The 16739-nt window shown below is 40.6% G+C and overlaps 1 pseudogene; it reads right to left on the bottom strand.

Annotated features, from left to right (window-relative positions):
- LOC149217777 (uncharacterized) overlaps positions 1-15919 on the bottom strand; it is a 96162-nt pseudogene extending 80243 nt beyond the window's left edge.
- Positions 15920-16739: the final 820 nt, after the last annotated feature.

Raw genomic sequence — 16739 nt, 5'->3', positions numbered from 1 at the left:
ATAAAGGCTCTGTCCTGATGGAGGTCCTATTTCTTCTGAGGTACTTGTGGATGCTGTGATCTGATTTGAAATAAAGTTACTCATCTTGGTGGAATACTGCTCATGGGTTAGCAGTCTTTCAGCGCTGGTCAATAGGCTAGGAAATCCTCTGCCTTGCAATGCTCCAATCCTCAGCTTGTAATCATCTACCTCTGCCTGCATTTCCCGACACTTTCTCCCCAAACTTTGCACAAAATTTCTAAGGGTAAGCACCTTTTTTGCTGTGAGAATAGTTTATGTCCTGTTACTGATGTCTAAGGCTGCAAACTCCTCTTTGGTGTGAGTGTTCAGGAAATGAATCATTCTGCTAGCCTGCTCAGGCATATTTCCCAATGCTGCTCTAGCCTTTTGATTCTCAATTTGAGCTAGGCCTATTAATTCAATCTGTTCATGCACAGTTCGGATTGATTTCCATTGTCTAGTGATAGAGTGGTCAATTTTGGTCCACAAAATCTTTTTTATTTCAGCTAGAGTCTTTTCCAAATTCAGCTCCTTCTCTAAGGCCTTTATTTTGTCATTCAGGGCCTTAATTTCTGTTGTCTTTTTAGCTAGCATCACCTTTGACTTATCGTAGCTCACTTCCAGTTTGGCCAACTTTTTCTTAGTGTCTTTTGTCTCTGTCACCTAGCCTTCCAGCTCTTTTACAACTTTCATCAATTCATCCATGCTCATGCTAGACTCATGTGTTTTTGTTGTTGTTGCTGCAGTAGTTGTTGGGATGACTGGAGGGGCTATTGCTGCTTGTATAGGAGGAATAGGGACATTAGTTGGAACTGTTTGAGGTGGCTAGGAGGACGACTCTCCCTGCTTGCCTTGGATTGCTCTTTCCAATTCTTTCTCCATTTGAATTATTCTTTGGTTCATTCTCATCAATAGATCCATTGTATCTGCAACATCTTTTTCTTGTACCAGCTTTGCAGTTTGAGCATGCACAGTAGGAGGAAACCCCAACTGTTTTCTGAGGGCAGCAATATCATCTTCCTCTTTCTTCATAAGGGCTCTGACACCCTTGAGATCCTTAGGATCATGTCCTAAGTCCAGAATAATGTCCTCTAATGTTTTTATTCTGTTGTCTTTGGCTGTGGAGGACATTCTTTCCAAATCTAGCTGAGTGTTTGTATTCTTTAAAGATTCCTTTAATTCATGGGCCAGCATGGCCTTATCTGCTAAAGTAGCATAAACCATCTCACCTGTCTGCTTATGCAACTCTATTTGATCCATGGGGTGAATGTCCTTAGCAAGGACCTCTAGATTTGTCTTCACATAATCTGCAGCTGAATCTGGCTGCTGTACCTTGGGCTTGAAATAGCTAAGAATCATTTTTTCTTCTTTGAAATCATATGCTGCCATCAACCTCTACTGTTTGGCAGGTGTTGCCTTAAGAAATTGATCATATAATTGTACTCTTAACAGCTCATTCTGAGCCTTGATTTCCATGAAAGTAGTTTTGATACCAGGTGGCTGCTTGCTTTGTTGTGTTGAGGAAGATACCTCCATGCCACGCTGCCTCTATTCCTCTTGCTGGAAAGAGCTAGTAGGTGACTGGTGGCTTGATTCCCTTTCTCTTCTTGGACTTTCGAGGACCTCTTCACTAACTTCCTCCTCAATTGGAGAATCAACCTTTTGCCTCTTGGCTTCGGGCTGCTGGGTGGACCCACTAGCAGGTGTGGTGTCTTCTCGGTCTCGCTTCTTACCTCTTTCTTCATTAACCAGTGTTTGTAAAGCCGGCACTTGCAGTGCCTCTATTTGCTGTGGAGGAGCTTGTTCTTGAGTTTGCTCCTTTGAAGTGGCAGGTTGTTCTGCAACTATTTCTTGCTCGGCATCCATCACTTCTTTTCCTTTTGTTGTACCTGTCACTGATGTAGATGCTCCTTGGGCATCTTGGGAAGCAGTAGCGGTGGATGTGCCCTCTCCAACTTGTGGTGGCAGTTTGAAAGTTACATGGTCAAAAGAATCTAAGTCAAGAGTTTTTTCTAAATCTTTGACATTTTTCTCCATAATTTCTTCTTGAGTAAACTCCTCAACTAGTGTCCCTGCCACCCACTCATCTTTGTTGGCATATTGTTCACTTTGTGGGATTCTACAGTGCTTATATGCTGTCAGCCTATATTTAACTCTTCTGTCACTGATAAAGCCATCCGGGTCATAGGGAACCCACCAGAAACTCCTTTTCAATTTAAATTTCTCCCTCAATATTTGATCAACATTTTGCCAGCCTTGTTTCTTGTTCATAATGAAGGGGCCTAGATGGTCTTTGAATTTCAGGTGAGCTTTCTTCTTGGCACTATGAAAATGAGTGATTTCAGAACTAATGAGCTGCCTATAGTATTCCAAGACAAAAAGTCTCATTGGCACATACCTTGGGAGCCTGTAAGGACAGAGCTCACAGCCGTAGATTCTAATGACAGTGTGATTTTGGTAAAGATACTAATCACCTATTTTGTAACTCCTGGACAGTTGCAAGATCTTCTGTAAGTCATATGACAATCTAGGAGCCGGAGTCGTCATTAGGAGGCAAGAGACTGGGTATACAAATTGGTCAATAAACTCACAGTAGGAAAATGGAGAGTTTTGAACCTCATGAAAAACTGATGACCAAAAGATAACAGACCTTCTTTCACCCTTAGAATCCAACTTTTTGATGGGGCATTGGAAGCATTCAGACTGGTAATACATGAAAAAATGGTAGATATATGATGAATATTTGAAGACTCCCTCCCTATCCAGCTTCACTAGCTGATCATGTATTTTATTGGCTATGAACTTGGCATAGTTATACTTGTAAGCAGGGGGCTGTCTTGGACTATATGCAGACAATAAAACCAACACTGTTTCATCAATGTGCTCACTTGTTTTAAAACCCAGCACAGAGGAAATCATATCTACAAGCAGCTTTCCCACCTCATTGAAATTGTCATATAAGAAAGGAGGTGGCCCTGTAGGCTAGCGGTCTGCCCTCATGAATGTCTTGGTAATTCTTGCAGTCTCAGAGCTGGAAAGCTTGGAGCCTTCATCTAGCAAATAGTTCATGGAGAAAGGAAACAATAGCTGAGTCTGTTTGAAGTTAAGAATCTGGTTGATGGAGACTTAACAACTCTCTAAGTTGGCTCATAGTTCTTAGCACACAGACGGATAATCTCAGGAAAAATATTAACAGAGGGAAGGAAGTAAAAAGGAAAATTGGACTCCCATATACCATACGTGTCACAGTTGTTTAGAAAACTGTTCCTCAACTGACAGAAGGTCTGCAAGTGATTCCTGCCTCCAACCAAATCTTGAATAAGGTAATCTCTATCAGCTAGGGGCATGGCTTCAAGCTCTTTGTTTGGTGGATTCATACGAGTGATATTTAGAGCTGTTGGAGTGGCCATTTTGAGACTTTCTGAGCTTATATTGGAAGTCAGGTGTAGGACAGTAACAGACTGAGGATAACTGCTTTTGAGATTTTGCAAATGAGTTTGAAACTGAGTTAAGTGAATCAGTAGTCTTGGCTGTCTGAAATTATGATGAAAGAGGTAAATTTCTGTAGAGTATAGATAGGTTTCTCTTCTCTTGAATGAATTATGTGGATTAAGGGACTGTGGGAAAAATGCAGAGGGGAAAGGGGATTATTTTAGCCGAATGAGTGAAGTTTTTTGCAGAGGATTTGGCAAAAAGGGGTGAATGCACGGTAAATACGAAAATTTGCCGGCAATACAAACTTAAAAACCATTTTTTGATGGTGAAATTGCAGGTGGGCACGGGTTCACCGGGTTCTTTTTAGCTGGGGGTTTATCAAATGGATTTTAAGCAGCATTTAGGTGCAAGAGGTGTCTTTAATTTGGGTACTTGCAGGTATTCAAGCAACTAAAATGGAGAAAATTGTGAAAAGTAGGGCAAAATGGGTGAAAGTTGGCAAATACCTGGTTAAAGTCGCCGAGGGCAATTGAGCTGGTATTGTGGTGAACAACGGATGTGAATCTGCAGGCAGTTGCGGTTCAATTGTTCGAATTCAAATTCTGGAGGTAAAATGGCATGAAACAGTGTGTGCAACTCTCCAACTCGACAATGAAAATGACATGAAATGGTCGAATGTGCGTGTTTCTATGAAAATTTGGCGCTTCTGGCGCTTTTTTGAGCTTTTCCTCGATGACGTCATCGGCGGGTCCCGGGTACGAAAGGATGATGTGGCATCTGACGGGGATGGTGATGTGGCGGTGACACGGTGGCAGGGTGGGGACACGGGTGGATGAAGTGGCAATGACACGGAGTTGCGGCGGGGACGCGGGGACATGACGTCAGTGGCGACGTGGAGCTAACGGCAAGGGCAGAGGGCGGTTTATGGTTTCTCCCGCACCGCTTTTCAGCATAGGCAGTATTGGGGAAGGGGCCTCTGAACACGCCGGGAGGCCGACACATGGCAGGGGTACGGCAGGGAAACCACCCATCCCCTGGACGTTAACCTCTGGCAGATCAGGGTTTTAGATTGACCGCCCACCGTTGATCTGGGGATCGGGAAATCGGATGGCAGACGGGGCGATCAGGGTGGCGTGCAGTTAGGCGCGGGACCTGCCTGATATATTAATATTTTATTGCAAGCAGAGGGGGGGTCCAAACTTTGGAAATGTAGGTTTTTGGGTTATGCGGGGGGACACAGTTTAATGCTTAATTGAAATATTTAAACATCAAACATTTGAAAAATGAATGCAGAGGGTAAAATGGTAAGGCTTATGAGTGAGGGGGAGGGGAAAAGGTTATTAACTTAACCAAATGCTAAGTTAACTCTGGATTTAAGACGCGGAAGGGTTCATACTAGTCCCAAATGGACTATTATTTCCCAAAACTTTACAAAGCTATAGTGCTTTAGGGTAGGATACTTAGTTTTTTTTGGAATTTTATATAGCTTTTATAGCAATAGGGATGGGAAAGTAGTTAGGGAGCTATATAATAGAATTAGAAGTTAATATGAGTTGGTGAGGTGAAAGAGTAGGGCAGAGGCTAAGTTTATGGACTGAAACTTAGACATAAGAATTGAATGGAAAGTGGAGGAGTGGTTTTTACACAAGAAATGTGGCTTCTTTTCATGGAAGAAAGCCAACACTTGACTTGATATTTCTCAAGAATGAAGTGAATGCAGGACTGGTTGGGCAGAAACCAAGGTCCTCCATGGGGTGTTAATAAGAAATTTTGAGGGGGAGGTGAAAGGAAGTTAGACATGCTTCCATAGTTCTTCCATTTAGACAACTGCTTTGACATTTCTGTGATTGATGAGATGAGACCTGATTGATAATACATAAGGTGATCAAAACCCTACTTCTGTAACCTCAAACTACCTACTTAGCCTAATACAACTAACATTTTTTCTTCCTTTGAATGGGTGTACTTAGACTTGCAAACCCTGATTATCTTCTTTTCTTTTGACTGCCCTCCTATCTAAATCTACCCTTATCTCTTCCAAGGGCCCAAATTAAGCAGTTGGGCTCCTTCATTTCCCTGCCTATCTACTATTCTGCCAAGCTTGAACTGTTTGGACAGGCATTCTTTCACTATTCTACAACATCAATTTAGACATGGCATGGTTCAGATTGAACTGTTGGGCCATCCATCAAGCTAGTGGTGGCATCTTGGCTAGCCACTTTCCTGGTCATTCTTTGGGTTTCATTTTTATTATTTTCCTGACCAATTTACTCTTTTTTCCCTTTGATAATTCTTTTAGGGCATGCCCTCTTCACATTTTTTAATGTTGTCTCTCTGCATAGAAAATATGGAACCTTTGCAGCATGAAAAGATGAACATATTTAGCACTTCCTAGGTCAATCATGAAAAATGAAACCTGTTGGTATAGGAACCTAACAGTGGCTCCACTTGGGGATGGCCTTTCCTTGTGAAAGGCCAAGAACAGCAGGTCAGATTGCCTTATTTTTCCATTCTTGCTGTAGTCTGAAACCTCCTTGTCTTGGAGACCATTGATTTGAATCCTTGTAACTTGTATGGAGTATCCTTTGAGCTGATCTGCTGTGAAAATACAGCTCTGCATTTGCTGGTTCCTTTGAGTGTTTGTCATCATCTCCATACTTCCCAAGTGCTCTTCTTGATTTCTTATGATAGACTCAAAATATATATCAAAAATGGTGCAATTTCATGATTTTCCTCCAAATTTGTTGTACTTGGTTCCTTATAAAACTGCTGTGAAAATAAAAAAATGCTGGAAATACAAATATTTATGTACAATACACAGTGGTGTTATGCTTATTACATGGAATCAAAATAATGCTTGAGCATTCACCCATTGACTGGGCCTTCTTCAGTATTTGTACCATCCAAACTCTTCAGAAAATATGTATTATTACCTTGTACAACATGAATGACATAAGGTCCCTTCCACAAGAAATCAAATTTTCCATGTTTCCCTTTGTCTTCACTTCTAGAATCCCATCTCAGCACTTTTTTCCCTATGAAGAAATCTTCAGCCTTTGTTCTTTTGTCAAATATCTTCTTGAGTTTATCTTGTAGAACCTAGGTTCTATGAGACACTTCTCTCTTGTTTGCTGCAAGTGAATTGTTTGATTGATCCTTCTTTAGATATCATTTGGCTCTTCTTGTATTTCCTGCAGCAACTTGATCACAGGGATTCCAAAGGATGAAGGGAATCCTGCTTCAATTCCATAAACCAGCTCATATGGACTTGTACCAATAGATCTTTTAGTGGTCAATCTGTCTGCCCATAGGGCATTTACCAACTTTTTATGCCAATTCTTTTTGTTCTCCTCCAAGACCTTTTTGATGATGTTGATGAGGCTTTTGTTGGAGGACTCATCTAGGCCATTGCCTTGGGGGTAATATGCTATGGAATGGCCCAAGTTCATGTGGTATTTGTGGCAAAAGTTGATCATTTTTTTGGATTTGAAAGCAGCAGCATTGTCTGTGATAATCTTTTCTAGACAGCCAAACCTTGACAGGATGTTGGTTTCTAAAAATTGGATGATGATTGAATCATTGGCTTGCCTACATGGGATGGCTTCTATCCATTTGGTAAAATAGTCGGTGGCAGTCAAAATCCACCTGTGTTGGCCAGAGGATGAGGAATGGATTTCACCAATGAAGTCTAAACCCCATTGCTGAAATGGTTTTTCAGTCGAAATAAGTTTGAGGGGTAAAGGTAACAACTTCCTCTTGCCCTCAAAGATCTGGCATTTATGGCATGAAACAACAAATTTCTTCACATCAGTGAACAGGGAGCGCCAATAAAATCCAGCCCTTAGGATTTTATCAGCTGTTGATTTCTAGTATAAGTGTCCTCCACAGTCACCTGCATGAAATTCCCTGAGGACATTGTCAGTTTCATCCAATGTTAGGCAATTAAGTAAGATTCCTTCATGATTTTTCCAAAACAAAGTGCTACCTATAATGCAAAACTTTGATGCCTTCATTTTCAAGAATCTCTTTTTGGTTCTGGACAACCCTGGAGGAGCTTGCAGGTTTAACAATACAAAACATATGTTAGCATACCATGGGGATTGTAAAAAGGCTTGATTGATCTATGGAGTCGCCATCTCCTGTTCGTTGTCCAGTTCATTGATATCAAGGGCTTGGAAATTGGTTTCAGTCATCAGTTTGGCTAGCCCTTGTCCTTTTATCAGTTTTGTAGGTTTGATTTCAATTTCATATTCTAAGATATTGGCTATCCACTTGCCACTTTTGCCCTCAATTCCTTCTTGAGTTAAAATATCCTTAACCACAGCGTTTGGAACATAGGCAATCACATGAGAGTATAAAATGTAAATTCTGAAATCTTTGATGGCCTTTACAAGGGCATAAGCTTGCTTTTCCATAATCTGATATTTTAGGGGAGCATCTCTAAGAGCTTTGCTGAAGAAAGAAATGGGCTTTTCACACCCTTGGTCATCTTTTTGTAACAGGACAACAGCAATAGTATGCTCAGATGCAAAGGAAAAAATGATGAAATCTCTATCAAACCGGGGACTTGTGAGGACTGGTGTATTTGTCAAAGCTCTTTTGATGTCCTCAAAGGCTTGTTTGGCTTCCATGGTCCATTTTACTTTAGAATCTTTCTTCAGCATATTGTTTAACAGACTTATGAGCTTGGCCAAATTAGGAATGAACCTTCTCAAAAAGTTAATCTTCCCTAGAAAATCTTGTAGTTCCTTGATGTTTCTTGGATGAGGCACTTGAAGGATAGCTTGAATTCTGTCTGGGTCGATCCTAATGCCATATTTTGAAATGATGTGACCTAGGAGCTTGCCTTCCTCTAGGCCAAACAGTGATTTCTTTGGATTCAATGATATGCCATATTTTCTGCAAATTAGGAACACTTGCCTCAAATGTTCTAAGTGTTCTTGGTCTGATTTTGAAAAGGCAGTAAGATCATCAAGGTAGACTACTAGGAAATCATGGATTTCTTTGGCAAAGGCTATGTCCATCGCTCTTTGAAAAGTGGCCCCTGCATTTTTAAGCCCAAAAGGAATTTTCACATATTTGAAGGTTCCCCAAGGCGTTGTAAAGGCAGTTTTGTCTTGATAATCTAGGTGCACTAAGATCTGATTGAATCTTGAGAATCCATCTAACAATGAGATCCTAGAGGATCCTACTACCCTTTGTAGGATATGGTCCATCTTTGGTAAGGGGTAGTGTTCTTTGAGAGAGACTTTGTTCAAATTTCTCAAATCAACACACAATCTTATCTCTCCCATCTTCTTCCTAGTAGGCACTAGATTTGAGATCCACTCTGAGAACCTGATTGGAGCAATGATTCCTGCTTCATACATACGTTTAACTTCTTTTTCAATCAGGGAAAGGAGGAAAAGATTCACTCTTCTAAGCTTTTGTTTAAAAGGTCTTTGATTCTCTTTCAAAGGTATAGTGTGTTGGATGACCGAAGTATCATAGGACTTGAGGTCCTCATAACTCCAGGCAAAGAAATCTTGGAACTCCTTGAACAATTCAATGTATTTCAACTTCTGATCAGCGGGTAATGCCTTGGATAGTTTTACCATTTTGGGATTTTCTGTGGTTCCAATATTGCAGTCCTCAATTTCAGCATTCAGTGGTTGCATTTTTGGCTTCCTTGAGATGTCATTTGAATCGAATAGATCCTCCAAAGGGGTTAAACCTATGGGCAGAAAATTGTCTTTTAGATCAATTACTTCAGCTTCTGCCTAAGCTATTTCATCAAAATCTGTTTGCTTCAGCTGTTGTAAATTGCTGTCATTAAAAGTAGTTGGATGCAAAATCAGATTTGTTGTTTCAGCAGATATGTTTTGTTCAATTTTGTGACTTTGTTGTTGATCATCCATAGTGCTTGTATCAATGTTCATGTTGGAGAATTCCTCTTTCAAAGTCAGGAAGTTGTTTATCTGTGTGTCATTTTCAAAGATCTGCCAATTTTTTACATTATTTGGGACTGCAGGCCTATGTTTGATTTCAGCAGTGAAATGGTGGTTAGGCTCAAAAGGTAGCTTGCAAGTGCTAGCAAAAGTTGCCAATCGATGTGCATGTAAATTGAGCTCTCTAGAAATTTTAGTTAACTGAGATTCTGAGAGGGTGTCAAGTATTTTAATGGCTACCCTTCTGTAAGCCCTCAATCTCAGATCATTTGTGACAAAATTTCCCTTTATCTGCTGTATGATCAGATCTGAATCCCCTAGAATTGAGACTTTGGTTGCACCTAGATTCTTGATGAGTTTGAGACCTAACAAAAGGGCTTCATACTCGGCCATATTGTTTGTGCATCGGAAGTTTAACCTATATGCATGACCTTCAGCCTGGTCATTCTGCATGTTGTGAATCCAAACCCCTGCCCCTGCTCCTAATTTGTTTACAGAGCCATCAAACTCTAAGTACCATAAGATGTCTTGGTTATGATTATCCTTGAGAGGTTTAGAAGTTGGTTCAATGGGCAGTTTTGGGTCATGTAATTCATGTGATGTGTCATCCTCCTTTGTTGTATCAATCATATCAAAAAAAATTTGATTTTGAGCAGCATATTGTTCATTCAAACCCTCTGTCTGTGCTGCTACTAGTAATTTGATGTCAGTTTTGGGACACATGTCGGCATTATATAAAATGAATGAATCCATGTCGGAATGCATAGCATATATGGGGAAATTTTGGGCTTTTCATGACTACTAACCACGTATTTCATTAGTGTTTCACAGTATAATCTCTCTGGCTGTCCAAAGACTGAAATAGTGGCATATGACATGTCTAGTTGTAAGGATCCTTGGAGTTTTGCACCCCAAGATCTGGATAAAAGCATGCCATACTTGAGTGGAATGTCAGCTACTACCACATCCATCAAGATTGTCTTAGCCGGATATTGGACTAAGGATACACAAAGGTCTTTTATTAGGCCTAGACACCTAACCTGGCTAGAGTCAAATGAGAACAAGTCTTTGTAGGGTCTTGTGATGTCTAGGTCCAGACTTTCCATCACGGATTTAGGCATTAGGTTGTGGGAAGCCCCTGAGTCAAACATTGCATTATGCAGCACTTTGTCATGAATGTTTAAGCTCACATAAAATGGAGGAACTCCTCCATCTACTGCCTTACCATTGACCTCAGGACCAAAAATTAACTCAGGTTGATCATCTAGAACATTTACAGCATCCCTATTCTCTGGTATTTGCAGTGACCTATTGATCTGTTGTCTATAAACCTTGTGTTTAGCCAATTCCGAAAGAGGAATAATTGTTTTCAACTTACCTATTTCTGCTTCTAAATTGAATGGTTTTTCTATCTGTGTTTTTGCATTATGGGCAACAAACTTTTCTTTTTTAGCTGAACTTTCAGTGATATTCTCTTGGTTACTAATGCTGTTATGAGTCAGATCTGTTTTGAAATTAGTTTCAGGAGTGTTGTTTGAATTTTCTTCAGCAGGATAGGAGGCAACTGGCTACTTTTTTAAAGGCTGTACATCTGATATATCTTCCACAGAGACTTCCTTTGGGTCTGGGCCTTTTTTAGAAGAGGGTTCTAGTGGGACAACTTTCTCTTTTGTTTTATTTGGCTGTTTAGTATCCTTGAGCTTGGTAGGTTCAGGCACATCTATGGTTCTGCTTCTTAACTTGTACTGTTTATGAACCTCATAGACTGCTGCACCATAACCTTCTCTAAAGTCAAATGACTCTCCTGATTTGGTTTGAAATTGGTTGAAACTATGGGCCTCTTGATCTACTTGTGTTAGAAAGACTTGTTGTTCACTGTCTAAGCCCATTAAGTTGATGTGAGGGTCCTCTGTTGGTTCACTAGATGTTGAGGCTTCGGCATAATTTTCTTGAAATCTGATGTTCTGGTCGGGGCCGGTTCTCCCAACATTTGGATTTTGATTTTTTCTAAAATTTGGGTTCCTTGCTGTATTGCTTGGCCGCCCTTCCGAAGATGATTTCCTTTCGATGGTTTCCACCCTATCCCCAAGTCTGTCCATGCCTTTGATGATTGCATCAAGATTTTGTTCAAACGCTGAAGGTTCCTCTTTGAAAGTTGTTCTTCTTTCAGCTCTTGCCCGATTTCTTTTATCAATAAGGTTTTCCTCTACACTAACAGCTATGTTTTGCATGTCTACTAAGGTTGGAGGGGTTCTTTCCCTTAGTTGATATGCCATGTCAGAATCAAATCCATCACGCAATTTGATTAAGGCTAAGTCGGGTGGAGGTCTAAGGTTTTGTGGGATAACATTATAAACATTATTGAACCTAGCACAATATTCTAGAACAGTTTCTTGTGGGCCTCTTTTTATGCTGTCATACTCAGATAGGATATGTAGTGGATCTTTTTTATTTTCCCATATGTTGAGAAATGATTAGTAAACAACATCTGGGTTAGCTATGGAATTTGCAGCAAGTGCCCTAAACCAAGTTCGTACTTCACCTGTTAGACTTTGGACGAAAATCTTCATTCTTACATCATCATCGTCTATTTCATAGTTCTCAAAATAGTCTTGCATTTTCTTGGTATGATGTAAGGCAGTATATGTACCTATACCGTCAAAGTAGGTGATCTTACTTTGGTAATCCTGAGGCATAGCCCCAGGATTTCCAGGTAACTGTAAAGGGGCATATCTATTTGCCATATTTACAGGGACAAATGGGACAAGAGGAAGGAATGGAACAGCTGGAACAACAGGGACAACAATGGAAATTTGTGTAGTGGATGGAGGTGTGGAGAATGTGTTTTGAGAGGTGGATGAGGGAGAAGGAGAAGAAGGAACAATGTGAGGATGAAATAAAGGTTTAACAGGGGTTGGAATATAGTTTTTCTGAACTGTTTCAGGGCTTGAATCAGCAAAATCCTCTTGTTCCTCTTGTTTCCTAAGGATCTTTGGGATTAAGTTGGGATTGTAAAAAACAACTGGTGGGTCTGGGTCAGGATTTGACCTAGTATAACGAGTTTTCTTCTTTGGAGCCAACTTCTAAATCTGTTTTGGTATTTTCTAGGAATGCTTTAGAATTAAGAAGGAACTAATCAAATTTTTGGAACAGCTATCTGTAGCTTAGAACTAGCATGAAGATTGACTGAAGCAGCTTTTTACTCCTGTAAATGCAAAGCAAGAACAGTTTCAAATGCTTCTTGGCTGACATTCAGGCTTCATCTGTAGCTTTAAGGAATAGATAGTGATTGTAGCAATTCATTCAGAGTCTCCAGTGGAGTCGCCAATGATGTCATCACTCAGGTTGTTCCCTGGCTCCTAAGGGAATACGGCCGAGGTAACCACTAACCAATCTTTTAGCTGCAGGTCCTAGCCTACCTGCAACCAGAGAGGGCTCTCTCTGTATAATTTAGCTTTGCTTTGGAATAATTTTAGGCTAGTTATGATGTAATAGGCTTTGTTATAAATTTGGTTGGATGATGATTTCAGTCAGATCTGGTATGTAGTCTCAGAACAGTCCAGACCATTGGGCAATGTAGTCAATGATGGTGTACTGCTGAAAGTATTTCTTGGGAAAAAGGTAATGCTACAGAGCCAGATAGGCATCCATGGAACAATTCTTCAAATCTGGAATATGATGGCATGAAATCAGGGAATGAAAGGCAGCCAAGGATCTTTCACTATGCTGATAGAGGGAAAATGTGGGAATATTATCTAGGAGCACTTAAGAATTCCTAAACAGAATTCATAATGAGAGAATCAATACAAACATGAGCAGTTAAGAATTCATATTTATGATTAATTCTGAAGAAAACACAGTTAACAACAGAGATTGAGCAGAGGGTGCATTCAAGCAAGTCCTGAGCTATTCTTCTTCTCTATTGCTAAGATAATGAAACATGTATGTGAATTTGGCAAACACAGAAAGACAAAACGTGGTTTAGGATAACTTATTGTTCCATTAGACAACACAGGAATTCTGTAGCAGAACACAGATCATCACTTTCACATCCAAACAGTGTAGAGACCATGAACTTTCCCAGCCATTTGTATTAGAGAGTCTGAAAATTTACAGCGCAGTGTCTTAGAGAGAAAATCACCAACCCCAAATACGTTCTGTGGGGAGGTATATATACAAAAAATAAGATACAAAATATCTAGTTGATGAGTTAATAGCTCATAACTTCTTTGCCAACTCTTGAGGAATAGTAGCTGAAAGAGTAAATGCTGCAGTAAATATTAATGTATTAGATGTCCATTCTGTCAGATAATTTTGACTTTTGTGACCAACTGAGTCGGCTGGGGCTGCGCTTTTAAATTTGCATTTTTTCCTTTTCGGGCTTGCTGTCCCAGCATTTTGTTGAGTCACTACTTCAACCTGCTCTGCCTGTTGCTTTCATGCTATGCATGCTGCCTGCATACTCAACTCTGCTGACCTGTAGATGACCTGAGGTTGACCAAAAAGAGAAAGGACCGAGATTACTTTGGCAAAATTTCCAGCATTGCTTGCCACCATTCTTCTTTAGGCAGTTGATGTCTTTGTATCTTTATCAATGTCTCATCTGCCTCAGTATACCTGTAAAAATTGGGTGGGACCTCAAAAAAGTGATTGATTTCATGCTCAATGTAAAATAAATTTTCCAGCTTATCATAAAGGCTCTGTCCTGATGGAGGTCCTATTTCTTCTGAGTTACTTGTGGATGTTGTGATCTGATTTGAAATAAAGTTACTCATCCTGGTGGCATACTGCTCACGCGTCAGCAGTCTTCCAGCGCTGGTCAATAGGCTGGGCAATCCTTTGCCTTGCAATGCTCCAATCCTCAGCTTGTAATCATCTACCTCTGCCTGCATTTCCTGACACTTTCTCTCCAAAATTTGCAAAAAATTTCTAAGGGTTAGCACCTTTTTCTCTGTTAGAACAGTTTTTGTCCTATTACTGATGTCTAAGGCTGCCAACTCCTCTTTGGTGTGAGTGTTTAGGAAATGAATCATTCTGCTAGCCTGCTCAGGCATATTTCCCAATGCTGCTCTAGCCTTTTGATTCTCAATTTGAGCTATGCCTATTAATTCAATTTGTTCATGCACAAATCGGATTGATTTCCATTGTCTAGTGATAGAGTGGTAAAGTTTGGTCCACAAAATCTTTTTTATTTCAGCTAGATTCTTTTCCAAATTCAGCTCCTTCTCTAAGGCCTTTATTTTGTCATTCAGGGCCTTAATTTCTCTTGTCTTTTTAGCTACCGTCACCTTTGACTTATCGTAGCTCACTTCCAGTTTGGCCAACTTTTCCTTAGTGTCTTTTATCTCTGTTGCCTGGCCTTCCAGCTCTTTGACAGCTTTCATCAATTCATCCATGCTCATGCTAGACTCATGTGTTGTTGTTGTTGCTGCTGCAGTAGTTGTTGGGATGACTGGAGGGACTGCTGCTGCTTGTGTAGGAGGAACAGGGACATCAGTTGGAACTGTTTGAGGTGGCTGGGAGGACGACTCTCCCTGCTTGCCTTGGACTACTCTTTCCAATTCTTTCTCCATCTGAATTATTCTTTGGTTCATTCTCATCAATAGATCCATTGTATCTTCAACATCTTTTTCTTGTACCAGCTCTGCAGTTTGAGCGTGCACAGTAGGAGGCAACCCCAATTGTTTTCTGAGGGCAGCAATATCATCTTCCTTTTTCTTCATAAGGGCTCTGACACCCTTGGGATCCTTAGGATCATGTCCTAAGTCCACAATAATGTCCTCTAATGTTTTTATTCTATTGTCTTTGGCTGTGGAGGACATTCTTTCCAAATCTAGCTGAGTGTTTGTATTCTTTAAAGATTCCTTCAATTCATGGGCCAGCATGGCCTTATCTGCTAAAGTAGCATAAACCATCTCACCTGTCTGCTTATGCAACTCTATTTGATCCATGGGGTGAATGTCCTTGGCAAGGACCTCTAGATTTGTCTTCACATAATCTGCAGCTGACTGTGGCTGCTGTACCTTGGGCTTGAAATGGCTGAGAATCATTTTTTCTTCTTTGAAATCATATGCTGCCATCAACCTCTGCTATTTGGCAGGTGTTGCCTTAAGAAATTGATCATATAATTGTACTCTTAACAGCTCATTCTGAGCCTTGATTTCCATGAAAGCAGTTTTGATACCAGGTGGCCGCTTGCTTTGTTGTGTTGAGGAAGATACCTCCATGCCATGCTGCCTCTCTTGCTCTTGCTGGAAAGAGATAGTAGGTGACTGGTGGCTTGATTCCCTTTCTCTTCTTGGACTTTCCAGGACCTCTTCACTAACTTCCTCCTCAATTGGAGAATCAACCTTTTGCCTCTTGGCTTCGGGCTGCTGGGTAGACCCACTAGCAGGTGTGGTGTCTTCTCGGTCTCGCTTCTTACCTCTTTCTTCATTAACCGGTGTTTGTAAAGCTGGCACTTGCAGTGCCTCTGTTTGCTGTGGAGGAGCTTGTTCTTGAGTTTGCTCCTTTGAAGTGGCAGGTTGTTCTGCAACTATTTCTTGCTCGGCATCCATCACTTCTTTTCCTTTTGCTGTACCTGTCGCTGATGTAGATGCTCCTTGGGCAGCTTGTGAAGCTGCAGCGGTGGATGTGCCCTCTCCAACTTGTGGTGGCAGTTTGAAAGTTACATGGTCAAAAGAATCTAAGTCAAGATTTTTTTCTAAATCTTTGACATTTTTCTCCATAATTTCTTCTTTAGTAAACTCCTCAACTAGTGTCCCTGCCACCCACTCATCTTTGTTGGCATATTGTTCAATTTGTGGGGTTCTACAGTGCTTATATGCTGTCAGCCTATATTTAACTCTTCTGGCACTGATAAAGCCATCCGGGTCATAGGGAACCCACCAGAAACTCCTTTTCAATTTAAATTTCTCCCTCAATATTTGATCAGCATTTTGCCAGCCTTCTTTCTTGTTCATAATGAAGGGGCCTAGATGGTCTTTGAATTTCAGGTGAGCTTTCTTCTTGGCACTATGAAAATGAGTGAGATCAGAACTAATGAGCTGCCTATAGTATTCCAAGGCAAAAAGTCTCATTGGCACATACCTTGGGAGCCTGTAAGGACAGAGCTCACAGCCATAGATTCTAATGACAGTGTGATTTTGGTAAAGATACCAATCACCTATTTTGTAACTCCTGGACAGCTGCAAGATCTTCTGTATGTCATATGACAATCTAGGAGGCGGAGTCCTCATTAGGAGGCAAGAGACTGGGTATACAAATTGGTCAATAAACTCACAGTAGGAAAATGAAGAGTTTTGAACCTCATGAAAAACTGATGCCCAAAAGATAACAGACCTTCTTTCACCCTTAGAATCCAACTTTTTGATGGGG

This window comes from Pinus tabuliformis, chromosome 1_1 (assembly GCF_031772625.1).
Source record: "Pinus tabuliformis cultivar Carrire ecotype Pingquan chromosome 1_1, CPIR1, whole genome shotgun sequence".
NCBI classification, from domain to species: domain Eukaryota; kingdom Viridiplantae; phylum Streptophyta; class Pinopsida; order Pinales; family Pinaceae; genus Pinus; species Pinus tabuliformis.
The sequence above is the reverse complement of the archived record's forward strand: the minus strand, read 5'-3'. Positions and strand labels throughout refer to the sequence as shown.